We start from the raw sequence: 23968 nt of genomic DNA on the forward strand, positions 1-23968 counted from the left end.
AAGGCCCAGATTAAAAATTCAGTTATACAGACAAGGACTTGCAGATGATGGACAGCAAATTAGACAGGAGCTCACAATGTGCTTGCAAAAAGCAAGGGTTTAACTGGGACCTCAAAATAGGCTATTATATATATGGACAAGAAAGGTAATTCTACTTAATACAACTTTGTTTAAATTACACTTGGGAGTACTGTATACAGACTTGGGCTCCCATTATGAGGATACTGATAAACTGGATGGAATTCAAAGGAAGGTGACAATGATGATTAACTATTAGAGGATATGATTAAGGAAGGGAGAATAAAGGAATTTAAAATGCATATTGCAGAGAAAAGATTACAAAGATGAGGCTGTGATTGTCTATGTAATTCTTCAGGTATTGAAGATGGTTACTGGTAATAAACTTAGGGGAAGTGCCCTGAAATCAAAGTACTTTTCCTAATACCCAACTTTAAATATGTTTTGGTTGTTTGTTTGCTCCATTTCAGAAAAGACCAGACTTGCTATGACAGGCCAATGAGACCTCATCTTCACTAGGAGAAAAGATTTGTGGTTGTCAGATGCATGAGCAGGTTGAGATACACCCTAGGCTTCCCCATAATCTTTACCTTCATCTGCTAACTCATGTTAAAACTACCAACTGCCTTGTCTAGGATTTTACCTCATGTTAGTTACCAGCTAACACAAATTATGAACACACTTTTCTTTTCAAGTGAAGATGCACTCTAAGGCATTGTCTATACTAGAAGTTTTTAAGTCATATTAATCAATTCCCAATTAACTGAAGTAAGGTAACATGTTTGGGAATCCAGGACACAAACATTTGTGGTTTACCTAAACATTTGTGTCCAGGAACAAAGGTTTGTGTAATCCAGACTAGCACATACAAACATATTAACTAATTTGAATTAACTGGCAATTAACTTGAGTTAAAAAATTCTGTGTAGCCATACACCGAGGCAGCAACAATAGAAGGCTTTCAAAAGCAGCTAGATAAGCTACTACCCTAGTTTTGGATGATACATATGGAAGTTGGCTAAATAGGCTCTTAGAGAGTAGGTAGTCTTTAGGTTCAATCAGCCCCCATGTAGTGGAGCAGTTGCCCCACACCAGGAAGAGGAAGGGTTAAAGCAGGCCAGAGAGAGCCTGTGCAGAACCCTCCAACCAGAGGAGGGCTCACTAAGTCAGCCAATCGGGAGGTGGCTTGTTGCAGCAACCAATCAGAGCCAGCAGGGGCCATATATAAAGGGCTGCTCAACAGAGCAGAGGCCAGTCTCTCTGTGGTCTGTGAGGGAGAAGGATTGGCTGCCTAGGAGTATCATGGCTAGAGCAGTAGGTGCTTCTGGCTGGCTGGCTGTTGCTAGATTGAGGCCCTGGGGGAAAAGCAAATAAAGTGCTAGGGCTGCCTGCACTTGCCCTGAGGGAAGTGGCTAATGCAGACTGCTGCTTGCACCTGGAGTGAGGGACTAGTGACTGCAGCAGGCCATTGAGGTGAGTGGCTGGATTATAGACTGCTGGTTCTTCTCCCCCCCCCCAAAAGCCAGGGAGAGAGCGGAGCAGGGCACAGCTAGAGGGCTGTACCCAGAAGAGGACAAAGGGGGGGTGGGGGTGTGATGTTTCCCAGAGTAGTGGAGACCATAAAGTGGGAGTAATGGTGAGTGAGACACCACTGGAGGAGGGCACCTTGCAGAAGGATGTGAGCTAATTCCAGAACCGCCAGCAGGAGGTGCCATGGTGGTGAGGTTTGAGCTCTGTCACACCCTACTACAAACAACTTTCAGCCCTTCAGGTAACTCTGGAGAGCCCTAGACCCTCCACCTGCCTGTGTCCCTGCCCCTTGGGATATGCTGCCCAGGGCAGGTGGAGGATCCAGGGCTCCACTGAGTAGTCCAGGCTCCCTGGGCAGCTCTTACCACCACTCAGCTTCTGGTCAGGCCAGGAGGCAGGGCTATGAGGGAAGAAGAGGTACAGAGTGTGGGGTTCTCTGGCGGGGGTGGGTACCTGTGGCAGGATGTGGAGTGAGTTAAATGTTGTTTGGGCCGAGGGCCCCAATAAACCTTAATTGGCCTCTGATTGGGAGTCCTTGTGTGGATGCACAGTGAAGTGCACAATGGGTAGATATCCCAATGTGCAACCTGCCACTGTCCAGTGCACTCTTTAGAAAGTTTTGGCAATGATGGTGGGGCAAAAACCAGTCATGTATGGGTGACTGGGAGGAAGGGGTTAATATCCTAGCATGCAACTGTCTCCATCCCATAAGGTCCTCTGTATCCAATAATTTTTGCTACTTTAAAAAAAATCCCATGAATCCATATATTCCTCTTCACTGTTCTTCATCTCTGACAGACGCTTGGTGCCTGCACAGGTCTGCGCTATTGTCATAAGCATTGCAAGCATAGGACTCGCAATCCTGCATTTTTTGCAAAGCTGCAAGAAGAGCCGCAAGGAACATGACAATTTGCTAGAGGATAGATTGCTGTGGGACACAGAGAATCAATTCAAGATTGTTGGTGGCATTTACAAAGTAACTTCAAATGGTGAAGCACTGCTTCTGTGCCCAAAAAATGAGTACTGACTGGTGGGATCTCATTATAATGCAGGCTTGGGATAATAAGTAGTGGCTGCAGACCTTTTGGATGCACAAGGCCACGTTGCTGGATCTGTGTGCTGAGCTTGTCCCAGCCCTCCGCCAGGAATGTCAGAATGAGAACTGCGCTGGCCGTGGATAAGCAATTGGTGATAACACTGTGGAAACTTGCAATGTCGGATTGCTACTGGTCAGTGGGAAATCATTTTGGAGTTGGAAAATCCACTGTGGGGCCTGTTCTGCAAGTATGCAGGATTGTTAATTGTTTCCTGCTACACAGGACTGTGACTCTCAGCTATGTACAGGACATAGCGGATGGATTTTTAGCTGTGGGGTTCCCAAACTGCAGTGGAGCAACAGAAGGCATAAGTGTTCCTATTTTGGCACAAGACCACCTTTGCCACAGAGCCTATCAAATGAAAGGGCAGCTGTTTTTTATGATTATGCAAGCATTGGTGGATTGCCAGGGATGGTTCACCAACATCAGTGTTGGCTGGTCATGGAAGGTGCATCTCTCTTCTTTAAGAGAACAGGACTATTCAGAAAGCTACAAGCAGGGACTTTGCCATTGGCAATCTGCCAGTCAGGAAACAATGTTAAAAGGCCAGTAGTGATCCTGGGGGACCCAACCTACCCCTTGCTCTCCTAGCTCATGAAGCTGTACACCAGCCACCTCAACAGCACCAAGGAAAGATTCAGCTAGTGGCTCAGCAGGTGCAAAATGACAGTTGAATGTACTTTTGGTAGATGTTCTTTACTCATGAAATTTGATCTCAGTGTGTGTGTGGGGGGGGGGGGAGAATCCCAATGGTTATAGCTGCCTGTTGTGCCCTGCATAATATTTGTCAAGGAATGGGGGGAGGGGGGCAAGGAGAGGAGTTGCTGTGGAGGTGGAGCAGCTGTCTGCTGAGTTTGAACAGCCAGAAACTAGGGCTGTTAGAAGAACTCAGTGTGGAGCTATTGGTCTTGGGGAGGCTTTGAAAGACTCTTTAACAGTGAGCCATAGGAATGCAGTATGGTGACCTGTGCTTACCTAACCATGCTGTTTTGGGGCTTGTTAGGAATTGTATGGTGCTTGGTATGCATCTATGAAGATAACACTGTCAATGCACCTATTAATGTTGTGGTGCTTTCTGTACACTTATGTTTATTACACTGTCACTGATCCTCTGAGTTGTCACACTATATAATTTTCAGAGTAGCAGCTGTATTAGTCTGTATTTGCAAAAAGAAAAGGAGTACTTGTGGATCTCGTGCAGGCTGAGGTTGATGATGGGTTATGTGTTAGTGTGTATGTTAACACCATCGTTTCATGTTCTGTGTATATAGACCTCCCCACTGTATTTTTCACTAAATGCATCTGATGAAGTGAGCTGTAACTCACAAAAGCTTATGCTCAAATTTTAGTCTCTAAAGTGCCACAAGTACTCCTTTTCTTCTTGTATAATTGGTTGCTTTCAAAACTGCTATGTACTCTGCAGCATATGTTGTGAACAAACAAAGATAATTCAATTGAGTAACAAACACACTGCAAAGAAACTTTTATGCAACTTAAAAGCAAAACATTAATTTAAGAAATTAATGGAATGCAACTTAACAAAGGGAAAACATTCATGTCAATGTTAGTTACAAATAAAACTATCTGGGCTTTCACAGGCCAATACATATGAATCTGTGGTTGTCCTTAATGCCCCCCTGGGGTGTAGTGATATAGATAGGGATGCAGCCCCTGATGCCACATAGAATGTTACGGAGGTGCTATAATAGAGTTCTCCATGGACTACTGTGGCACTCTACTTCAAAGCAGCACCCTGGAACTCCCGTATTAACCCTGTCATATAATGATGCATAGCATTCTTTGTATGAAATATAAGATGTATGAAAGGTCATGATCTGCTGAAATCCCTTGTTCTGTCCATGTAGGTTTATCGTTAGTGTGTATTAAGTTATGAGTTTGCCATCTGGTTGTTACAACATATTTCAGTAAGTTTGAGAGTTGTCCACTGCCAGTTCTCCAGTGACCCCAAAGGAGGGGATCCACTTCCAGGAGGTTGTTAAATGACCATTAATCAGCAGGGTGGTTGTAAACAAGGGATTTACAATGCTGTAAGTGCTGCGCAAGCATCACACAATGAGGGATTGCTCAACTCTGACCCAGCAAAGCCCACCAGGACAGGTCTGGCTTAGTGTTTTTCCTGGCACCTGGACTGAGAATATAAAATAAGGAACAGTGGCATGCTTCTACCTTTCTTTTCCACCACCTAAACTGGAAGCAACAAGAATGCTGGGAAGACAAAGACTTTGAACTGAGGAGACTGGTTCCAGGCTTAAAAGGGAAGCCTATATTAAGAACTAACCTACCTGCAACATCCAGTGGGGTGAGAAACTGCTTGATCCAAATACTGCCGTGTCTAATATCTAAAATTTAGACTACATACTTGGTAACTGTCTCTGACCTCTTGTGCCTACCACTTATCTCTTAAAACAGATTACAGAAAGATTTTATCTTTTACCTAAAAGTGTGCATTTTGGTTGAAGTGATTTGAAAAACTCAGCTCCACTTACAAAGGCTAGTGTGTGCCTCTCCCATCGAGAGATGGTGGACTGGGTGATGAACTTGTCAGGCTTCTGACCAGGACTAGTGCAAAATTGTACAGTTCTGGGGTGCAAGGCTGGGGGCTTGGGACATTTGTTAGTGCCTTTCTCTGTGATTTGTGAGTAGCTCAGGGAGCATTCACACTAAACACAACAGCATGTGGAGCCCCACATCCAGCTAAGTGATAACCACCTAGAGGGGTTTGCTACATGTCACTGGCAAAGCATTGTGAGAGACAGATAAGGGGGCAAAGCAGTACTCGGTTACAGGCTGAATCCTGGGGATCCCATCACAACTACAAAGGGAGGCAAGTCCAGGATTTTTGAACCTGTAGTTCCACAGGAGTCTGCAATATCATTGTTTACTCCTGGAGAAGTCACATTATGTCCCAGTGCATCTACCACTCCTTTTCCTGTACCTTTCTTGTGTCTGCTCGTTCTTTGCCATACAGTCTTCAGTATTCACCCTTGAGGCCCTCTGCTCCTGGTCTGATGCAGCACTAGTTTGCATGATCTTGCTGAGCATGTCATCCCCAGTCCTCCTTTCTCCTCGGTATCTGGCTCAGACCTTCCGTGGGTGTGGAGGGGCTGCAAAGGCAACAGCTGGAGAATAAACACAGAGGTACCACTGTCAGTATAGCCACAACAAAAAGTGAAACTTAAAATTCAGGATTCCCTTCCCTTGCTCCCCTAAAGCTTTAACCATGACATGATTCCTAACACTTCTGCTCTGGAGTGCGCGTGCACAGGGCTGTGCACAGCACCAGCCAGAGTGAGCAGTCTGCTGGGGTGAGGGAAATGAGGAGAATTTCTCAGGTGCATGACTCTATGAATACAGGGCAATGACACTGAATACTGGCCCCATTTTCCACAGGCTGAGGTGATTTTGGCTGATCTGTCACTCCTGAGGGTGACAAAGCACAGAACACAGCTGCTGCTGTCATCCCAAAGCCACCCAGGCCTGTATTGTGCTAGCCTGCATACCGCAATGGTGCCTGCTGAAGTTATCGCTGACTGATGTAGGAGGAAGAAATAAGGCTGCTATCTCTCGATCCTTTTGAGAGAGGATGCCAAGAAACTCCATCAAAGCATCATTGAGAGCTCTCGGGAAGATCCCGGTGTAAATTTTTTGCACCCCACTGCCAACAGTACAGGGGGATGAAAAGCAAACAACTGCATCTCTTTGTACTGCTAACTCTTCTGGTATGAGTAAATTAATGAAAAGTCAATAGCTGTTAAGTGGGGGGTGCCAACTGTACATCACTGTAATGGGAAATACATTTGCACAGTTACCTGAGGTTCTTTCCCCTGCATCAGACTTGCCTGTGATTGACTGCTGGGACTGAATGGACTGCAGTCGAGTCTCAAATAGGTCCTGGCTTAGCTGGATCCACACCCTCTGGGTTGCATGTCCCCCATCCTCCGGCTCTTTCTTCTGCTCCTTGACCACAGGGGACTGTGACTCACGCTCCTTGGAGACAGATAATGTGATCTGTCGTATGGTGATGGGTTGTCTGCCAAGTAGGCACGCAGCGCTTTGTAAAAGCAGCCAGCCTAAGGGTTGGTACTGGATCGACTGTTTGCTTCCCTGGCCCTCTGGTAGCCTGCTTCAGTTTCTTTGCTTTCATGTGGCAATGTTGCTGGTCCCTGTAGTAGTACCCCTTCTCCTGCATCCTCTGTGTGCAAACTGCTCAGAGATGTCCACTTTTCTAAGGCTTGCAGAGCCTCTTGTTCCCCATGGGCCCAGGAGATCTAATATCTTTTTGTCTACTCTTAGCTGGAGCATGTGGCTGGCATGGTCAGCTGGGCAGTTATACACGAGAGAACTTCTAGGTGTGCTTGCCAAGTTGGACAATCAAGAAAAGGCATTTCAAAAACTTGCAGGGCTTTAAAAGGGATTGGAAGGGTCTTCTGGTCTGCATGACACCTGGCCAGTAGAATGCACAATCGTGAGTAGAGCAGTCGGTGTCTGGCATTGTGGGACAGCAGCTGGAGGAGCATTAGGATTGACATGCATAACATGGTGTCTACATCTGCACTGTATCGTCCTCAGTACATCAACCGTGGCTCAATGTTGCTCAGGGAGGAAGTGAGCTGTAGCTCACGAAAGCTTATGCTCAAATAAATTTTAGTCTCTAAGGTGCCACAAGTACTCCTTTTCTCTCAGGGAGGTAGTCACTATGTCGCTGTAAGGGGGTGCTTATGTCAGTGGGAGACAAATTTTAATATAGACACATGCACAACTAGATTGATGCAAGGTATCTTATGCCAGCCTAACTTTGGAGCGTAGACCAGACCTTAGAAAAGCAGCAGTCCTCGGCACACTTCACATTGGAATGAAATTTCAGGAGGCAACTTTTAACAATTCAGTTTACTGGATTTTTGCTAACGTAATAGAGGCTAGCAAGAGGGAAAATGTAGCTCAGTAGTGGGAAGAATATAAAACTTTTTTAATTGGCAAAAAGAGAAACCATACTAAATGTCAGATGCATGCTGCCTCTTGATCCTTCTGCTATCTTATACCAGTCTCCCCTCCCTCAAAACAAACACACACACACACACACACACACACACAGATAACCCAGGAGCAAAACTGTAAAATGTCAAGTCCCAGTGATATATTTGTCCAGCGGTGGAAAAGACAAAGGGAGAGCTTCTGCTGGAATCCTCAGGAATACAAGTTACTGGGAGCACATTGAACCTGTTTTTCCTTCATTATACCTGGTCCTCACTGACTATGTCAAATTCAAGATCTCAGTTCTCATCTTCAGGGCTCTTAAAGATCTTGGCCTAGGAGACTACAAAAATCACTACATTTTTCTGAGTTGATGTCAGCTCTGGCACAACGAATCTGGCTATCATCAAAAGAGTAAAGACTGTGCAGGAGAAAAAGCTTTCTTGGAGGCTGGTCTCAGTCCATGCTATTTGCCTCTCAAAGGAATGACAAGCCACCTTTAATCTCACAACTTTCTGTTCCAAGAGCAAAAAGCACTTTGATCTTGCCTTCTCTGACAAGGAATACATACACAACTCCTCCCCACACCCCTTATTGTTTGAGGCATAGCTAGAGAGCATTCATACTGTGGTGATGGGCATGGTTCTGAATACAGCAGAATAGCTGTGGCGGCTGATGGAGCACTTTATTCCCCTCAAGGGCTGGCCCAAGCCCCAGGGAAGTTTGTTTTCCTTCAGATTCTGTAGTTGGGAGAGAGGGTTTACAGGGGGCCTTGTGTGCCTGGGAGGCCTATTATGTTCAGTATCAGGGCCCACATCATTCTGTTTCTTTGATTTAATGCCCACACGTGTCTCAAGGACCAGCTTAATAACATTAATATTGTTTAGCCTGAGGAGTTAGTTAATATTCAGGGCCTTGTCAGGTTATTCCCAGTAGGAGGAGAAATTGATTAGGAGCCAGGTATTTCTTTGGTGCAATCCTGTTCATTTAACAAAAAATGTACACAAAGTCCTGTTCCCAGAACTCAGTAGGAACAAACAACTGCAGGCAGTTTCTTTCCAGTGGGTCCTTTGCCACCAGGAGCTCTGTCTCTACTCCCTATCGGAGCCATGTTCTATACTGCTTCTCTCTATCTGCTCACTCTCTCTTGGCTTTGTTTCCTTTCTGCTTCAGACACAGCTGTAACCAATTCCCCAGCCCTGCATTTGCAATCTGTTTCCAAGGCAGGGCCGTTCCTAGCCATCTTGGTGCCCTATGCAGCCCCAGGCCAGTGGTGTGACTGAGAGCCAGGGGAGTGGAGCAGGCTGGGTCAGGGTTGCTCTACTTACCACTACTGGTGAGTGTAGGGAGCCTGATCAGGGGAAGGGCTGGCTGGGGTGGGGCAGGGGCCATGGGGAAGAGGTGGAACAGGGGCTGGAGCAGCATGCAGCTGCACAGGTGCATACTTTCCACGTGGGCAGGGACAACCCTGGTCCAAGGAAATCCCTCAGACCACAAGACCTTAGCTTCTGTTAAGCCCATGCTGCCCAAGCTTTGGGTGGTAGCTGAACCAACAGAAGCCATCACCACACAAAGGGACACTTAACTGCATCTTCATTTAGCCTGAATGAAGAGTGTTCAATTCACCCATCAGTTTTAACCAGGCCTGTGACTGATGGCAGCTGTTAATACCTTCCAGCATAACCATATAATAAAGATAGAAATGGGATTATAGCTACCATTGTCACTTTCCTTTAGACACTAACTTTTAAAAGCCTGTTTATTATTTTGCTATAGACTCAGGATTTGAGAGGGTTTGGTGCATTGGATAATGTTCTTAATCCATCCTATCAACCAGACCAATTTATATATGGGTGCTAACATTTTCCAGGTATACTCTTATTTACCTTTTATCATATTTATTTTATACAGTCATCCTTTCTTACCAATTGTTCAAACAGTGTTCATTATCTGTCAGTTTTGAATTATCATTCATTTCCTCCCCCTCCCTGAACCTACTTTTTCCCCAATGTACTTGATAAAGCCCTTGATGATAATCTTAACATATTTGGCATTAACAAATTTTTTTATGTTTTCCAAAGTCCCCCAAAATTTGCTTCTTGGAATGCAACACCTTTCTTACTGTGTTAAATTTCCCTGATGCCAATCCATTCTTTACAGTGAAACAAAAAGGCATCTTTGTGGTCATTGTTTTCTAGCTCGTAAGATTTGTATCCTATGTAATTTAGGCCTTGTTTATATTTAGGTCTAGCTCCAGTTCAGCTGTTGGTGGCCAGCAACTGGAGTTGCAGCACCCATGTAAACATCAAGTTACACTGGTGAGTAAGCTCAAATGGTGTAAATCATGACTTTCCTTTTTCTACACTTGGGTGTCTGCACTGATATAGCTACACTCACTGCTGGCTATCAATGTCCACATCTTAAGCATAGATCTTAAACATGTCTTTGAAGCTTTCCATTGTTTATCTCTTTGCAAACAGCATATCCACACCTTCTTCTTTGTTCTGGAGAAGCTATCCTGTCTAAATTAGATTATATCCTCCAAGAAGGCACGGATCAAGTCACTTCACATGTTAAGCGCTATGCACGTTTGGAGTACTCTATAAGCAGTTAATAAGCTATAAAAACCCTGTGCACTATATCAATAGCTGCAATGTATATTTCATGTATATTGTGTGCAATTGGCAGATGCTAGCAGGGTCCTCTGGAGCCTGCAACCTAAACTGAAAATTGTTTTGACTTGTGTGCAATGTACTGTATAGATCAGTAACTTTCAAAGATAACTTTGTCACTAGGGGAAGAAACGAATTACTACATAGAATAGAAAGTAGGACACGATATCTATGGCATGTCACAACTATTAGCCCACATTCAGTAAGTGGGTAACAAGAGGAGCTATGGAAAATGTTAACCTCATCATTTAATATTGGGAGGACAACTCCAATTTCTATATTAACCTCATAGCGACTATTTAAAAATGATAAATTTCTTCCTTATAGAGCATTAGCATCAAATATTAACCCAGTATATCTGAGAGTTCAGCACAGTTAAGCTATTAAAGCAATTGCTAATAGAGGTATCTTACCAAGTAAGCTGTATTTAAAGGATTGCTCAGAATAAAGAGTAAAAGATTCTCATGGCACAGGTCAGGTAGTAAGCAAAGAAGAGAATAATTATGGGCCGAATTTGTACAAAGTCTAAACTACCTAGCGTTTAGGGGGCTACTGTGTGTCGGGTCAGATCAGTCCTATGAGTTTTAGGGGGTGTCTTTGTTGGATGCATTTAGCATAGGGCTGACCTATATTAGGTTAGTTAAAATAGCAAACTTTAAAAGTATTTTCAGGAATGGGCATGAGGAGTTATTAGAGCTGACCTTGGTGATTCAGAGTAGACCTCTATAAAACAATTTCTCTTTCCCAAATTTCATTTTCTCATTTGAATGCCATGTTCTTATTTTTATGCTCTTTGAAAAACACCACCTCCCCTTTTTTTTAATCATCTTTCACCTTCTCTCCAAGATCAGGTCTGGATATTTTCTTTTCTAATTATAATACTTAGCCCTTATATATATTTTATAAATGTGAAATTAAGTTCTGCCCTGATGTACACCTTTTGCAGTCCTGTTGAAGTCTTTCAAGTTGCTGGGAGTGTGTCAGGGCAGATTTTGATCCATCATCTACCATATTTAGTTATGTGATGTTGCACCGCATAATGCTTTATACAGATATGCTTATGAATGTAAATGACATAACTCGAATATGTCTTATGCTAGATATGCCATGTAACATCTGTGCAAAAGTTGTTTTTTGGCACATATTCATCCTATTTGTATGAATGTATCATTCTTGTATCTGAAACTAGAAATATGAAATATAACTGAGGTCCTATTGTAATTATGCAAAGTATGGACCATTAATGGTGGCTTGGAATCTTGATGGCTCCCATTAACCAGGACAATTGACTGTAGATGGGTCTGTTTACTTGTAAGTCTTCCTGTATACGTGTGTGCTGGCAAGTGGGTAATGAAGTCTTACAGTGACATATGATCATGTCATCTGAACTGGAATCCATCTTTAACCTGGTGCTTTTCCACTTAGAAGGAGGGGTGGGAACCCAAAAAGGTACAAAGGATTCCTGTCTTGTGCAAAAGATATATAAGGGGGTAGAACAGAACAAAGGAGGCTGCAGTCATGAAAAATCCCCTAGCTACCACCTGAGCTGGAACAAGGCCTGTCCCGGGGAAAGGATTGGGCCCAGACTAGGAAGGCATCCAGTCTGTGATAGAGGCTTATTGAAACCTCTCTGAGGGTGAGATTTTCCTCTATTCAGTTTTCTTACTGTATTAGGCTTAGACTTGTGTATTTTTATTTCACCTTGCTTGGTAATTCACTTTGTTCTGTCATTACTTGGAACCACTTAAATCCTACTTTTGTATCTGGGTTGATTGATAAGAGGTATGCACAGCTGTACATACTTTAATAAAATCAGTTATAGAGGGTGAACAATTTGAGTTTACCCTGTATAAGCTTTATATGGGGTAAAACTGATTGATTTTGGGGGTTGGACCCCATTGGGAGTTGGGTATCTGAGTGCTGGAGACAGGAGCACTTAAACTGTTTTCAGTTAAGCCTGCAGCTTGTGCGGGACATGGTTCAGACTTGGATCTGTGTCTGCAGCAGGCAAGAGTGTCTGGCTCAAACCAGGCAGGGACTGAAGTCCCAAGCTGGCAGGGAAAACGGGCTCGGAGGTAGTCTAGACACATCAGGTGGCAGTCCCAAAGGGGGTTTCTGTGACCCAACCTGTCACAAGTCACAACACCACAGTTAAACTGATAGCTGCTAATCATATTTTATGAGGAAATTTGAGGTGGTGATTTCAGTATTTTGGTCATGGTCAATGTCAAATTTGAGATTAGGAATAAGGGATTCCTCTAGTCTAAAGACAGGCTTGTACTACTAGGCTGTGCTACTGCTTATACTATTGAGAGCTCTTTCTGGTCAGAAGCCAATGCAGAGGAGCTGACTTAGTTGCAAGCAGCTCATTGGCCGCTGGGTTAGGGAACTCATGGTGGGACCCAGGGAGCAGCATCTCTCATTGGTGTTAACTGTTTTAGAAGCTGTCTCCAAAAATGGAGAGAACTGCAGCCATAAATTTCACTATCAGCCCTGGGCAACTGTATGAAGGAAAACTAAAGTGGCACACTTTGTACCCAAGGGATCAGTTTACATCTGCAAGGAATTAAATACTGATGATTTCTATGAACATACTGAAGACGACCAAAAAAAAAATTTAACATTTTGAGGGTCTCAAAAGCAGGGGAGATTGTGGTTAGATTCCAAAGGCCTGCTCTGAAAAGAAACTGCCCATGGGATGTTGCCCAGGGAAGACTTCCAGCACAGGACATCAAGCCAAAAACACCTGAGTCACTGGTTAGAGGGCTTGTGCCTGCTTGTCATCTCATTTATGCTGGTGTAAATCAATAGCAACTCCACTGAAGTCCACAGAGTGACATGAGTGTAAAACTGATGCAAGAGAATAAGGCTCAGTGCTTTAAGGGATGCTGAGGGAAGCCATCTCTGAGGAGGCTGGGGTAGGGAGAGACTGGGATTATTTGGGGGCAAGGCAAATGGATAAAGTTAAGAAACAAGGCTGCTTGTGTATTTCTTTGAAAGATTTCTCTTGGATCATATTAGAAAACTCTTCCTGACCTTTATCAGAGCACTGGAAATCAGCAGTTAGGTTAGATAAATATGCAACATTAGTGTCTGAGTTGTAGTGAGATGGCCAGTTTGGCAATGGCAACATATCAGTGTAATCATTGTGATGAATTCAGGGATCTGAACAGCTTTGTGGCAGGGCTATCTATGACTAGTAAGGTTTAGATTAAGTTCACTGTTTGATTTACCAAATATATTTTGCTGTGTGAAATCTCATGGTGAGTTTGTCTTTGTGACCTTCCAGTATATATGTCAGCTTTTATTTGGGGGGCTGTTTGGGAAGGGCAGTGATCAGAAATGCAACTACAAATATGGTCATTTGCCTTACCGTACAATAATTCAAAATGGAAGCTCTGAGCCTGTCTCTGGGGAGGAACCTTGATGAAACCATGCAGGCAAATTTGAATTTACCAGTATCCTGTAGTTAATATTTTGTGTGTCAAGGTCAGAGTGATGTTACTGTGGATATACAAGAACTGTTACTTAGTGACTTCTTACTTGGCATACAGTTCTCCTGCAAAAAGCTGTGTGAACAATTGCTGCTGTTCTTAGACTGTAAAGGTTCATTCCTCAGGCCTAACTCTGGTACTAAAGGAGCAGCTGAGTATTCCTATTTACATAGGGAAATCTTTGGGTAGTACAGAGCTGGTGTATTTTTATTTATTTGTATTGCACTGGCCATACCAGATCCTGCTGTGCTTAATGCTATACAAACTCATAACAAATACATTCCTGCTCCAAAGGGTTTATAATCTATGTATGAGACAAGATTAAATAGGTGGATATAAGACTGCAGGTTACCAATGAGAAAATGCTAGTTGGCATGATAGGAAGTGGTCTTGGCATACCAGCTGTCTAAATGTTAAGCTTTTTGGAGGCCTCACAGTGGAAGAGTTTTGGGAGGTATTTGAAGGTGGATAATGTGGCTTTGCAGATGTTTATGTGGAGCTCCTCCTATGCATGAAGGGTATCAAGAGAAAAGGCAGCATAGGAATGACTGCAATGTCACAGTGAAGGTGGTTTTTTTTTTTTTTTTTTTGAAAATGTGACAAATGGGTAATTAAATCTGGAATCAGTGGCAAAGCCTGTATGGGGGTCAATGTCTCCATAGCACAGAAGAGATGGTAGACAGCTGGTTTTATATCACCAGGTTCAGCTCTGCCTCAATATAAGAGGAGAAGCAAACTGCTACTCCTTGGTTTGCACAGTGCTCCCTAAAGTTGCTCTAAATTATGCTGGAGACAATTCTGGCCCCTGGATGGCCCAGGAGAGTAGACAGGTGTCTTAGACCCATATTTCTTTACTGTTCTCCTCTCTGGGCTGAATATGAACTTGGCACAGCTGAGGATTGAGTCCCCATACTTTCATGCTCTGCTGCTTCACTAGTACCTGACTTGGCTCTCTTCAGTCTATGCAACCACAGATGTAAGATAATCCTGGCTTCTATATGGGACCTGGTGAGAAATGTATTTTATCACTCTGTTTGGAGTTCTAACTCCAACTAAAATAACTGGGCTTGAATCTTCACTGCTGTGCACCATGCATAAATCTTTACACTCATGCAAAGTAGAATAAAATGTTAACAGATCCTTGCATCCCTTTATGGTGAGGGGAAATCTCAGGTTTAGAAGCAGCCTGTCTTCTGCATGAAGAAGATACCTGCCAACAGTGAATGTCAGCCCCTCCACAGTTGCTGGGGAGTCCTGATTCAGCTCTGAACCTGAGGATCCTTCGTGGAGTTGGGAATGCACCATATTTTGGTCAGATAGTCAGGGAAATTGTTTGAAGACCTCAGATTCCCTGAATTTTGCCCTCCAAGCCATGGGGTAAGGGCTTTAGTTACCTATTGTCTATTAAACCTGTGGAGGAACTTGCCATCTTATCCCACATCAGTCTTTTTGAGTTGTACTGCCAGCCTATTGCTGCTACAGAAGAGATCATTGTCATAGGTCATCAAGAGCCCCTGTGAAGTAAGCATACCAACAGAACTAAATTTTATTCCTACTCTATCAGATATGTGGGGAAATTCATGGGTATTGCCAGCATGGGGTGAGCACTGATGACCCTGAGAGTATTGATTTAATCTATGATGTCATTTACTTCCTGTTTAATACAGTTCCTGTGATTATATTGTGTTATGTGACTCCTTCAGAGTCTCCAACTATCTGGGGTTACCCAGTGCTTAGTTTTTCCTTCCAAGCTGCCCTGGTGACCTTGCCAGGAAGGAGCAAGTGTGGGGGAGGCACCATCAAGTAAATTTATGTCATGCTGAGCTGGAAGCGGGATCTAGATGAACGCAGGCCTGCCCACTGAAACTTGTAAAGGGATTAGCACTAAAGGAGGCAACTGGGTGTATAGGGGTGCTACAGAAGGGATATTAAACCACTAAAGGACACTGGGCCTCAGAAAAGAAGAGACACTGAGTGAGTTTGTAGGGTGAGCCCAGGGAGCGTTAGGTGGTGCTGACAGACGCATGGAGAGCATGCTGCTTCTTGTCAGTCTGCTTCCCCTAAGCCAGAGCTGGATGTATCTGAACTGAATGGAATTTGCTACAGTTTGCAAGGAAAGATTAAGGTTTAAGTAAGGAGAAATATGCATATAGGCCATTAGTGTTGTATCTGCATGGTATGTACCATTGGGTGAAGAAATGGTTTTTGAATCACCATTATCAGTTGCTAGTCACAGGCTCTCGGAGAAAGGGGCTTACACAATTGGGTCAGTCGGCTTAGCATGGTTGAGAATCAGGAACTGCAGCTCAGACTTCCAGTCTGCATGGAAGGACCATGTAGTTCAGTGCTTAATTCTTGCCCAGGCTGAGCCCCAGCACCTATTGGCTTGGCAGTTCATAGCCCCAGCACCTCTGGGCTTGCTGCATCAGTTATGATTTTTAAATTTTTCTTGAGTCTGGGCACCTCTTTAATTAATTACAAATTAAGCACTGGTGTAGTTCTCAGCAGAGAGGGATGACAATAGTGAAACATTGTCCCCAAAAGGGTGCACTTGAGAGGGACTGAAAAGTGTCTGCAGTGCAGCTTGCACTATAACTGACATTCCTGGAAAGTCATGGTATGTGAAATAATGCAGCTGTTGAGAGGGAACCTGTTAAATGTCTGGAGGAGTCAGTCAGTCGTTGGCCTTATCTGTACTAGAAATGACAGGTTTCAGAGTAGCAGCATGTTAGACTGTATCTGCAAAAAGAAAATAAGCTTATGCTCAAATTTGTTAGTCTCTCAGGTGCCACAAATACTCATTTTTCTTTTTATACTAGAAATGTGCACCTGTTTTAATCAAATTTAAAAGTCAATCTAGTTATATGTGCAGACCCTTAATATAGAATCAATCAGTTTTTTGCTTGTATTAGTAAGTTACTGACTTAAACAAAATCAATATAGGCAAGCATTTAAACTGGTTCAAGGGTATCTACAGTAAGAGTTTGGACCAGATGAATGAATTTTATTTTTAAATCTATTTAGTTAAATAGGTGCTCATTTCTTGTATAGACCAGACCCAAGAGACAAGGCATTGTGTGATGGTAGCCGGCCCTAGGGAAGACTATGATTGATTTATGACTTGAATCAAGTGGGCCCAATCCTGTACTTGTCAAACTCATCTAATCTCTCTGGAAGCTTTGCCTGCATAAAAAGTGCCGGGTTAAGATGAACATATCTCACTGATTTACCTGAGACTAATTGAATTGTTATAATCCTCTGGGGGAGGCAGAAAGGGGTTGTTACTAATTAAGGCCTTGATGCTATTAATTTAAGAGATCACTTTGAAGGATACATGATGTGTAGTTGCCAGAAGACTCTACCTGCATGCATAATTGACAGGCAAACAAGTGAGGTGCTCTCCTGTCAAATTTCAGACCCTTCCTTCATCAAAGGAAATTGTCGTTTTTTTTTTTTTTAAATTAGAAAGGTCGGATACTTGCTTCGCTACTGCAGCCCTTTAGCAAAGTGAGAGGTGGCAAATGAGTCTTGTAACCTGGACTGCGGTTCTCCCTTCCTCCCCCATGAGGGGGACAGCCTCTCTTTTGTGTGGAGGAGAAACTGTAACTCGGGTTTCAGCTTGGTATGACATCAGTATTTAGGTTCTCCAGAGATCTTGCCAGTATCTTCTACCAAAATAGGGATGGAAGCAAGATGGTCACTATCAAAAAGGAGGAATAAGGGATCAAAACACTGTTTTTGCAGCTCCTCTCTAATAAATAGAGATGTGCTGAGCTGCAAAATCGGGATCTGAAGCCAGGATGACATCTTTTCTCTACATTCCAGTAATCCAGGAATGCTAGAATTTGATCTTTTGGTTCGGGCCCTTGCCTAATTTGGAGATACACAAAGAACCTTACTGCTCTTTTGCTAAGAATTTGGCAACACTCTCGTTGTCTGTTAGCCTTGAAATCTAAACCTCTGCCCTATTACAGATTGCTAGATGGTGGTAATCTTTTAAGCAAGATCATATTAACCTCCTTCCTTTTTTTCTTTTTAACTTCTTTTTATGAGAAGACAAAGCAACCACTGTGTTTAAAGCTTGCAAGACCTCAGTGATCATACTAATCTCTAAGTTGTGTGAAATGTGGCCAGTTGACAGGTAGGAAAATACACTGTAGTATGAACATTCAGTTGTGTGGTGTGATCCTTTCATTAGCTACATAAACAACCTCTGTATGATCAAAATCTTCACTTAGCCTAATTTTTTTGTGGTTTTATAATTTGTGAAGCCCACAGATCGATACTAAGACCTTTGTTCCATCTGAAAAGTCAGGTTTGTTTCAATATGTATTAATCCAGCCATGACTTACTGATGAGTAAAATGTCCATATATAATAGAAGCTACCGCACTGTATTTCTGTTAATAAATTCCACATTTCAGGTTCTGGTTCCCTGATCCAGAATCTATTAAGTCCATAATGGCATGTCCTTCTAAATATTCCATGTCTCTTCAGGAGCCAGATCATGCCATCAAGACACAGCATGACCTTTCTTCCTTTATCCCTTTGGATCAGCAACGGGGTGGGGAGAAGTACTTTAACTCCTGCCTCTTTTGTCTACATGCAGAAGTTGTTTCTGTAAACTAAAAGTGATTTCATAGAATATGTTGCTACTGGGGAGTTACTATTACTGCAGAGCTACCTTCATTGCCCTTGAGGTCCTAATAACATAGCTGTGCTCAGCTTTAGATAATTCTTTCGTGGATTGCAAATGTAGACCCTAGGAGCATGCTTCTCCATTAGCTTGCTCTGTATGTGGTAACTTATTCTTGTGCAAGAAGGAGGTTATAAAAGGTATGTGGGAGGAGTATTAAAAACGCTGTCACCATTGGTGGCAAGAATTCTGATTTGGTACTGCCTTATAGTCGGCCTGCACTCAGTTTACACAGGTGCACTTTGGTGTCCACTTTCTGCAAAGCTAGCAAATGAGTTTACTTGCAGGAATGGAGAATTAACTGAATATTGCAAAACATTAGTGGAAAGTAAATGCTGATTTTTTTCATCTGCACATGGGTAAATTTATTGTCAGATTTACATGAATGCAATCAAGGCAGAAGAACACCATGTGATACATCTTCAATCAAAACAGCTAATTTTTTTTAATATCGACTACTGGCAATAAACTACTCACTAATGAAGTTCAGGGTGTGAATTATTATCTGAAATTAATCCCTGAATAATTTGAGTAACACATTAAAGAAAATAGCTCTTCTCAGACAATTTGCAAACAGAAACAGATTAAATTAATTGCATAAAATTATTCTTTATGAAGAAACAAATCGTTCTGGTAATTTCTTTGCATGGTGGGAAAATGAGCCCTATTAGAAATGAAATGGACAACTGTAGTGCCTCTACTCTTTCTGCTTCTAGCTAACATTAAAAGTGGATATTAAGAAAATTTTAATCTAGAATCCTCTACTAAAATGTAGAGTGCTATAATTTCCTTTTCCTTTAAGGAATTGAGAGCTAAAACAGACTAATGAGATGAAGGGAAAAAAAATCTTGTTTTGTGTAGGCCTAGTCTGATTTGTACTAATGTGTAAAGACGTATGCCTCTTACTCATTTGTAATCTTTCTATCAATTCATTCATTTTATGGGCACTTTCAGTGTCATCCTTAATAATCTTTATTGCCCTATATTCTTCAGAGGAAAAAGACTGAGCATATTTAGTCTGTCTGTTACTTGGTCAGCATTTCTTTTCAACCATGCAAGCGCATACAAAGAAAAGTAGATAAACTAGAAGATGAAAAAAACTGAATGCAATGACATTGGGCTTCATATATAACACATTTCCCAAGTTGTCTTAAGGACAGATTGTTTAAAGGTACTCAGGTGCCTAAAGATGCAGATGAAAGTCTGCTGGGATTTTAAAAAGCAGTGGATGCCATTGACTTCAACAGCAGTCGGGTCCAGGTGTGTTTGAAAATTACACTAGGTGCCTCTCTGCAATTAAGGCACCTGAATACCTTTAACAATGTCCCTAAAGTCTCTTTATATAGTAAATGTAATATTTCAGTAGTAATAAAACTATATAATATTGCTATGGTTTTCATATCTTATAGAAGAAAACTGATATTTATTTCATCTCAAAATTGGATGTTGTATTTCAACTGGGGAGAACATACTCCTTTTCATAAAGCACTCGGTCTGCTTTAGATGTGGAATTCATCTCCTTCCAAAGGGTGTACTTAGGCTTGGTCCACACTACAGACTTATGTTTTAACTGTTGCTCAGGGGTGTGGAAAATTCACACCCCTAACTGCTGGCATAGACAGCAATATGTCAACTGGAGGGCTTCTCCTATCAACTTAGCTACCACCTCTCAAGGAGATGGAGTACTTACACTGACGGGAGAGCTTCTCCTGCCGATGTAAGTAGTATCTTCATTAATTGCAGTTGCGCTGTTGCAGCACTGTATGTGTAGTCAAGTCCTTACTGTCTTCTTCCAAAGTGATTCAATATGGATAAGTCTTTTATGTATATCAGATTTACTGTGCTATCATCTAATTTTATTCTCTTTAGCATATGATTAGAGATTTGTTGAAGCTGCAGGCCCAAAATATAACCACTCGTACCTGTTTTCATTTTCACGTCATTTGGTGTTGGTGGTTTCAGAACAAATGTTTCTGAAAACAAGCAAAGAAAAAAATCCCTAGGCTTCAGAAGCAACCTTTAAAATAACAAAGCAGTATAAAATAAAGGAGAAATATTCATTCCATGAGAGAATACATTTCAACTGCAGGCTTCTCAGGTTTTCTAAGTCACTTTAAGAGTGCCAACTTTTGTACCTTTTAGTACAAACAAGTTACTTTTCATACATCAACATACTCAGACAGTTCTTGATCTATGCAGGCTCTCAAAAATGAATGAATGTGAATCGTAGCTCAAAATTGATGGTAGCTCTATATTTGTTATGTGGTCGTGCTGAAAAATAGAAAACTATATTTTTAGTGTTAAAAGGAGTACTTGTGGCACCTCAGACTAACAAATTTATTTGAGCATAAGCTTTCATGAGCTACAGCTCACTTCATCAGATGCATTCAGTGGAAAATACAGTGGGGAGACTTATATACATAGAGAACATGAAACAAAACGATGGGTGTTACTATAAACACTGTAACGAGAGTGATCGCTTAAGGTGAGCTATTAGCAGGAGAGCGGGGGGGGGGGAGGGGGAGACCTTTTGTAGTGATGATCAAGGTGGGCCATTTCCAGCAGTTGACAAGAACGTCTGAGGAACAGTGAGGGGTGGAGGAGGGGGAATAAACATGGGGAAATAGTTTTACTTTGTATAATGACCATGCAGCTGCCTCTTTAGATAGTAGATCCCCAGAAATGTAAATACACAGAAACTCAAAATCTTGCTGATGTTTTGCAACACTTCCTATCCTTAACACATAACTGTGTTTCAGCAATTTTATTCTTAGAGATAATCACCTTAGCATGCGGTTTCCACTTTCTGCAATGTCTCCTTATCAGCCTGAGCTGAGACTGTTTGTTTTTTTTTTTTTTTTTTTTCAGTACTATAGGATCTGCATTTGGAATCACTCCCTGCTCTTTGTTAGCTATCATTATGTGGTAATCATCAGATATCTGCTTCCCTATACCCTTTGTCTTGCTTACAGGTGGCTTTCATTGTTATGTCAGCTATTAAACTGTCAGGATAAACTAGTGCCTTTGCTTGCAGTGTTAGAACTGTCTTTGGTTTTGTATTACATAGTTCATGCCATGTATTTTTTACTATAAATGAATAGGAGGTTGCATTATTCCACAACACTGACAGCCCATTCCCCTTCAGTTGTGGATTTCTGTTCTTTTGGACAGTAATACATCTTTGATAAAGGTTCACCATCATAACCAGAATGATTTAAAAACATTATGCACAGAGCTCCCAGGAAAGGGAGAGAAACAGAAAACTCTAAAGTATCACAGACCTCCAGGACCAGCCTTACAGATGGGTGACATGGGCAACCATCCTGGTCACTGTTAGGGGGTGCTGTGGTTAAGAAGCAAGGAGTAGGGTGGGCCTGGGGTGTGAGGCTGCAGAAGGGAGCTTGAGGCAATGCAGTGGGGCCTGTGAGTGGTTTAAACATCTCCACCCATCCCACATCAATCTAGAAGAATGTCCCAATACCTGCATCTATCATCAGGGTTGTTGTTAGCCCCTTAAAAAAATTAAAATCAACTAGGATGTGTGGGTGTAAACAATCAAGGTATTTATTTAAACTATCAACAATTCTAAACGAGGTAAACCAAATGAATAAGAACACAGATAAGGACCTCCACAACAACTGATATAAGGTAAATAAAGGACTGGCAGCGTGCTGACTGTGATTTGAGGGGACGTTTCCTCCCCTAGGATGGGACCCTGTAAGAGAATGGAGGATCAACAGACCACTACCATATCTTGCAGCTCCAAGGACCCTCATGACAACAGGACAGCTCTGGACTCTGTCCAGGTAGGAGGAACCCACAGGTAAGGAGGGACCTCCGGATAAGGCAATGACAGCTCTTCCCCAATGATGACTTAGCTTGTACTCCCCCTGCGATGTCATGGGGGTGTGTTTGTCCTAAGTGGAAGAGTGGCAGCTGGTGACACTCTCTGCATGCAAGTGAGAATTACCCTCCTGCAACAGATGAAAGCTCACAGTGCTCAGCATACTCCTCTGAGGCAATCTAGAGGGCTGAGGTGTCTGCTGTGCTTCCCAACGGTTGCAGTAGCAGCACCTCCAGACTCTGACACTTGGAAGGGCAGCCCCTTCCCTCAGCAGTGCATGCCCTGCTGTTACAGGGCAGATCATAGGTCACATGATTTGCTTGGTTTCCCACTATTCAGCAGAAAGGGTGGGAAACTGCACCTGAGGAGGGGGAAGAAGGGCAGCCACAATGGATTCCTAGTTGTTTGGGCATTTCAAAACGGCACACCAAAGTTGTGGTGTTTTTCTTTTTTTTTGTTTTTTTGTTTTTGTTTTTTGTTTTTTCTCCCCTACAGGGAGCCCAGGGAGATAGCAGGGTCTAGGGGTGATGGGGGCTGGAGAGGCAGCAGGGGGAATGGGTGGGGAAACTGGGGAGGTAGGGAGGTGGGTGGGGAGTCCAGGGAAGCATCGGGGGTTGGGAAGATGTGAAGGGAGCCCAGGGAATGGGTGGGAAGCCTGGGGAGGGAGCAAGAGGGTTGGTGGGAAGCCCAGGCAGGGAGCTGGGGTCAGCAGTGATGGGAAGATAGATACGGGGGGGGGGCACCAGGGGCTTGAGGCAACAAAACACAAGTTGTCCCAGGGCACCATTTTCCCTAAGGCCAACCCTGATGTAACTGAATATCCAGTTTATGGAAACAAAAGGTTTTCAAAAAGCCTCCGTTACTGTATGTATCTAATCTGTCACTTCTTGCTTGTCCCTCTTTCCTCCTGTCACTATGGTATTTAGTACAGTGTTTGTCTGTCGGTTATTTAACTATTTGGTCTTTTGTGATGATGTGTATTTCATTCCAGCAGAAAAACTAAGTTTCTAAGAACTTTGCACCTGACTAATAACTTCTTAACAATTCTTTATTTTTCAGGTCTGAAATAGGATCCACTCCCCAGTGCTGTATAAATTGCCTTGTTGACATAAACACTTTCAGAAATTAAAAAGGGAAGAAGAAAACCCCCAAAGCATTGATGTAAGTGAAGTATTGACTTGCAGCAGTTTGGTGTGGGATCTAACAAAGCAAAAAAGGTGTTTGAAATTCTTGCTCCCCTACTCACTGTCAGTGAATTTCAGCTTGTCATCTTGCTTAACAATGTACAGTAATACCAGCATGGTACAGAAATTGGTATATATGGCTGCACTGTTTAGCAATTAATTGTTTCATTTAATAGACATTCTGTGAGTAATTATTTCTTTATGCAGCAATGAAGAGGCACTCCCTTGCTGCCTCTTCTCATCATCCCATATTTCTGATTAAATTGCCTTTGTCCTCAGAGCTTCTTACAGTGCTAAAGAAAAATGGATGATTCGTTCACATATTTTAAATACCAGTTGCATCTTAAGTGTACATAAAGTATCTGAACACATAAAGGAACATTAAATACAACATGCAGTGATAAATACTGCAGGATGATATCAGGTGGGAGTTCTTTTTAAA

General features: G+C 42.6%; 1 long non-coding RNA gene across 1 annotated transcript; it reads left to right on the forward strand.

The window, feature by feature from the left end:
• The first annotated feature begins 1265 nt into the window (after positions 1-1265).
• On the forward strand, positions 1266-23475 carry LOC119844459. Its single transcript, XR_005289272.2, has 4 exons — positions 1266-1491; positions 9883-9955; positions 22205-22321; positions 23402-23475. It is a non-coding gene; the product is annotated as an uncharacterized LOC119844459 (long non-coding RNA).
• The last annotated feature ends 493 nt before the right edge of the window (positions 23476-23968 follow it).

This window comes from Dermochelys coriacea, chromosome 1 (genome assembly GCF_009764565.3).
Source record: "Dermochelys coriacea isolate rDerCor1 chromosome 1, rDerCor1.pri.v4, whole genome shotgun sequence".
Taxonomy (NCBI): domain Eukaryota; kingdom Metazoa; phylum Chordata; order Testudines; family Dermochelyidae; genus Dermochelys; species Dermochelys coriacea.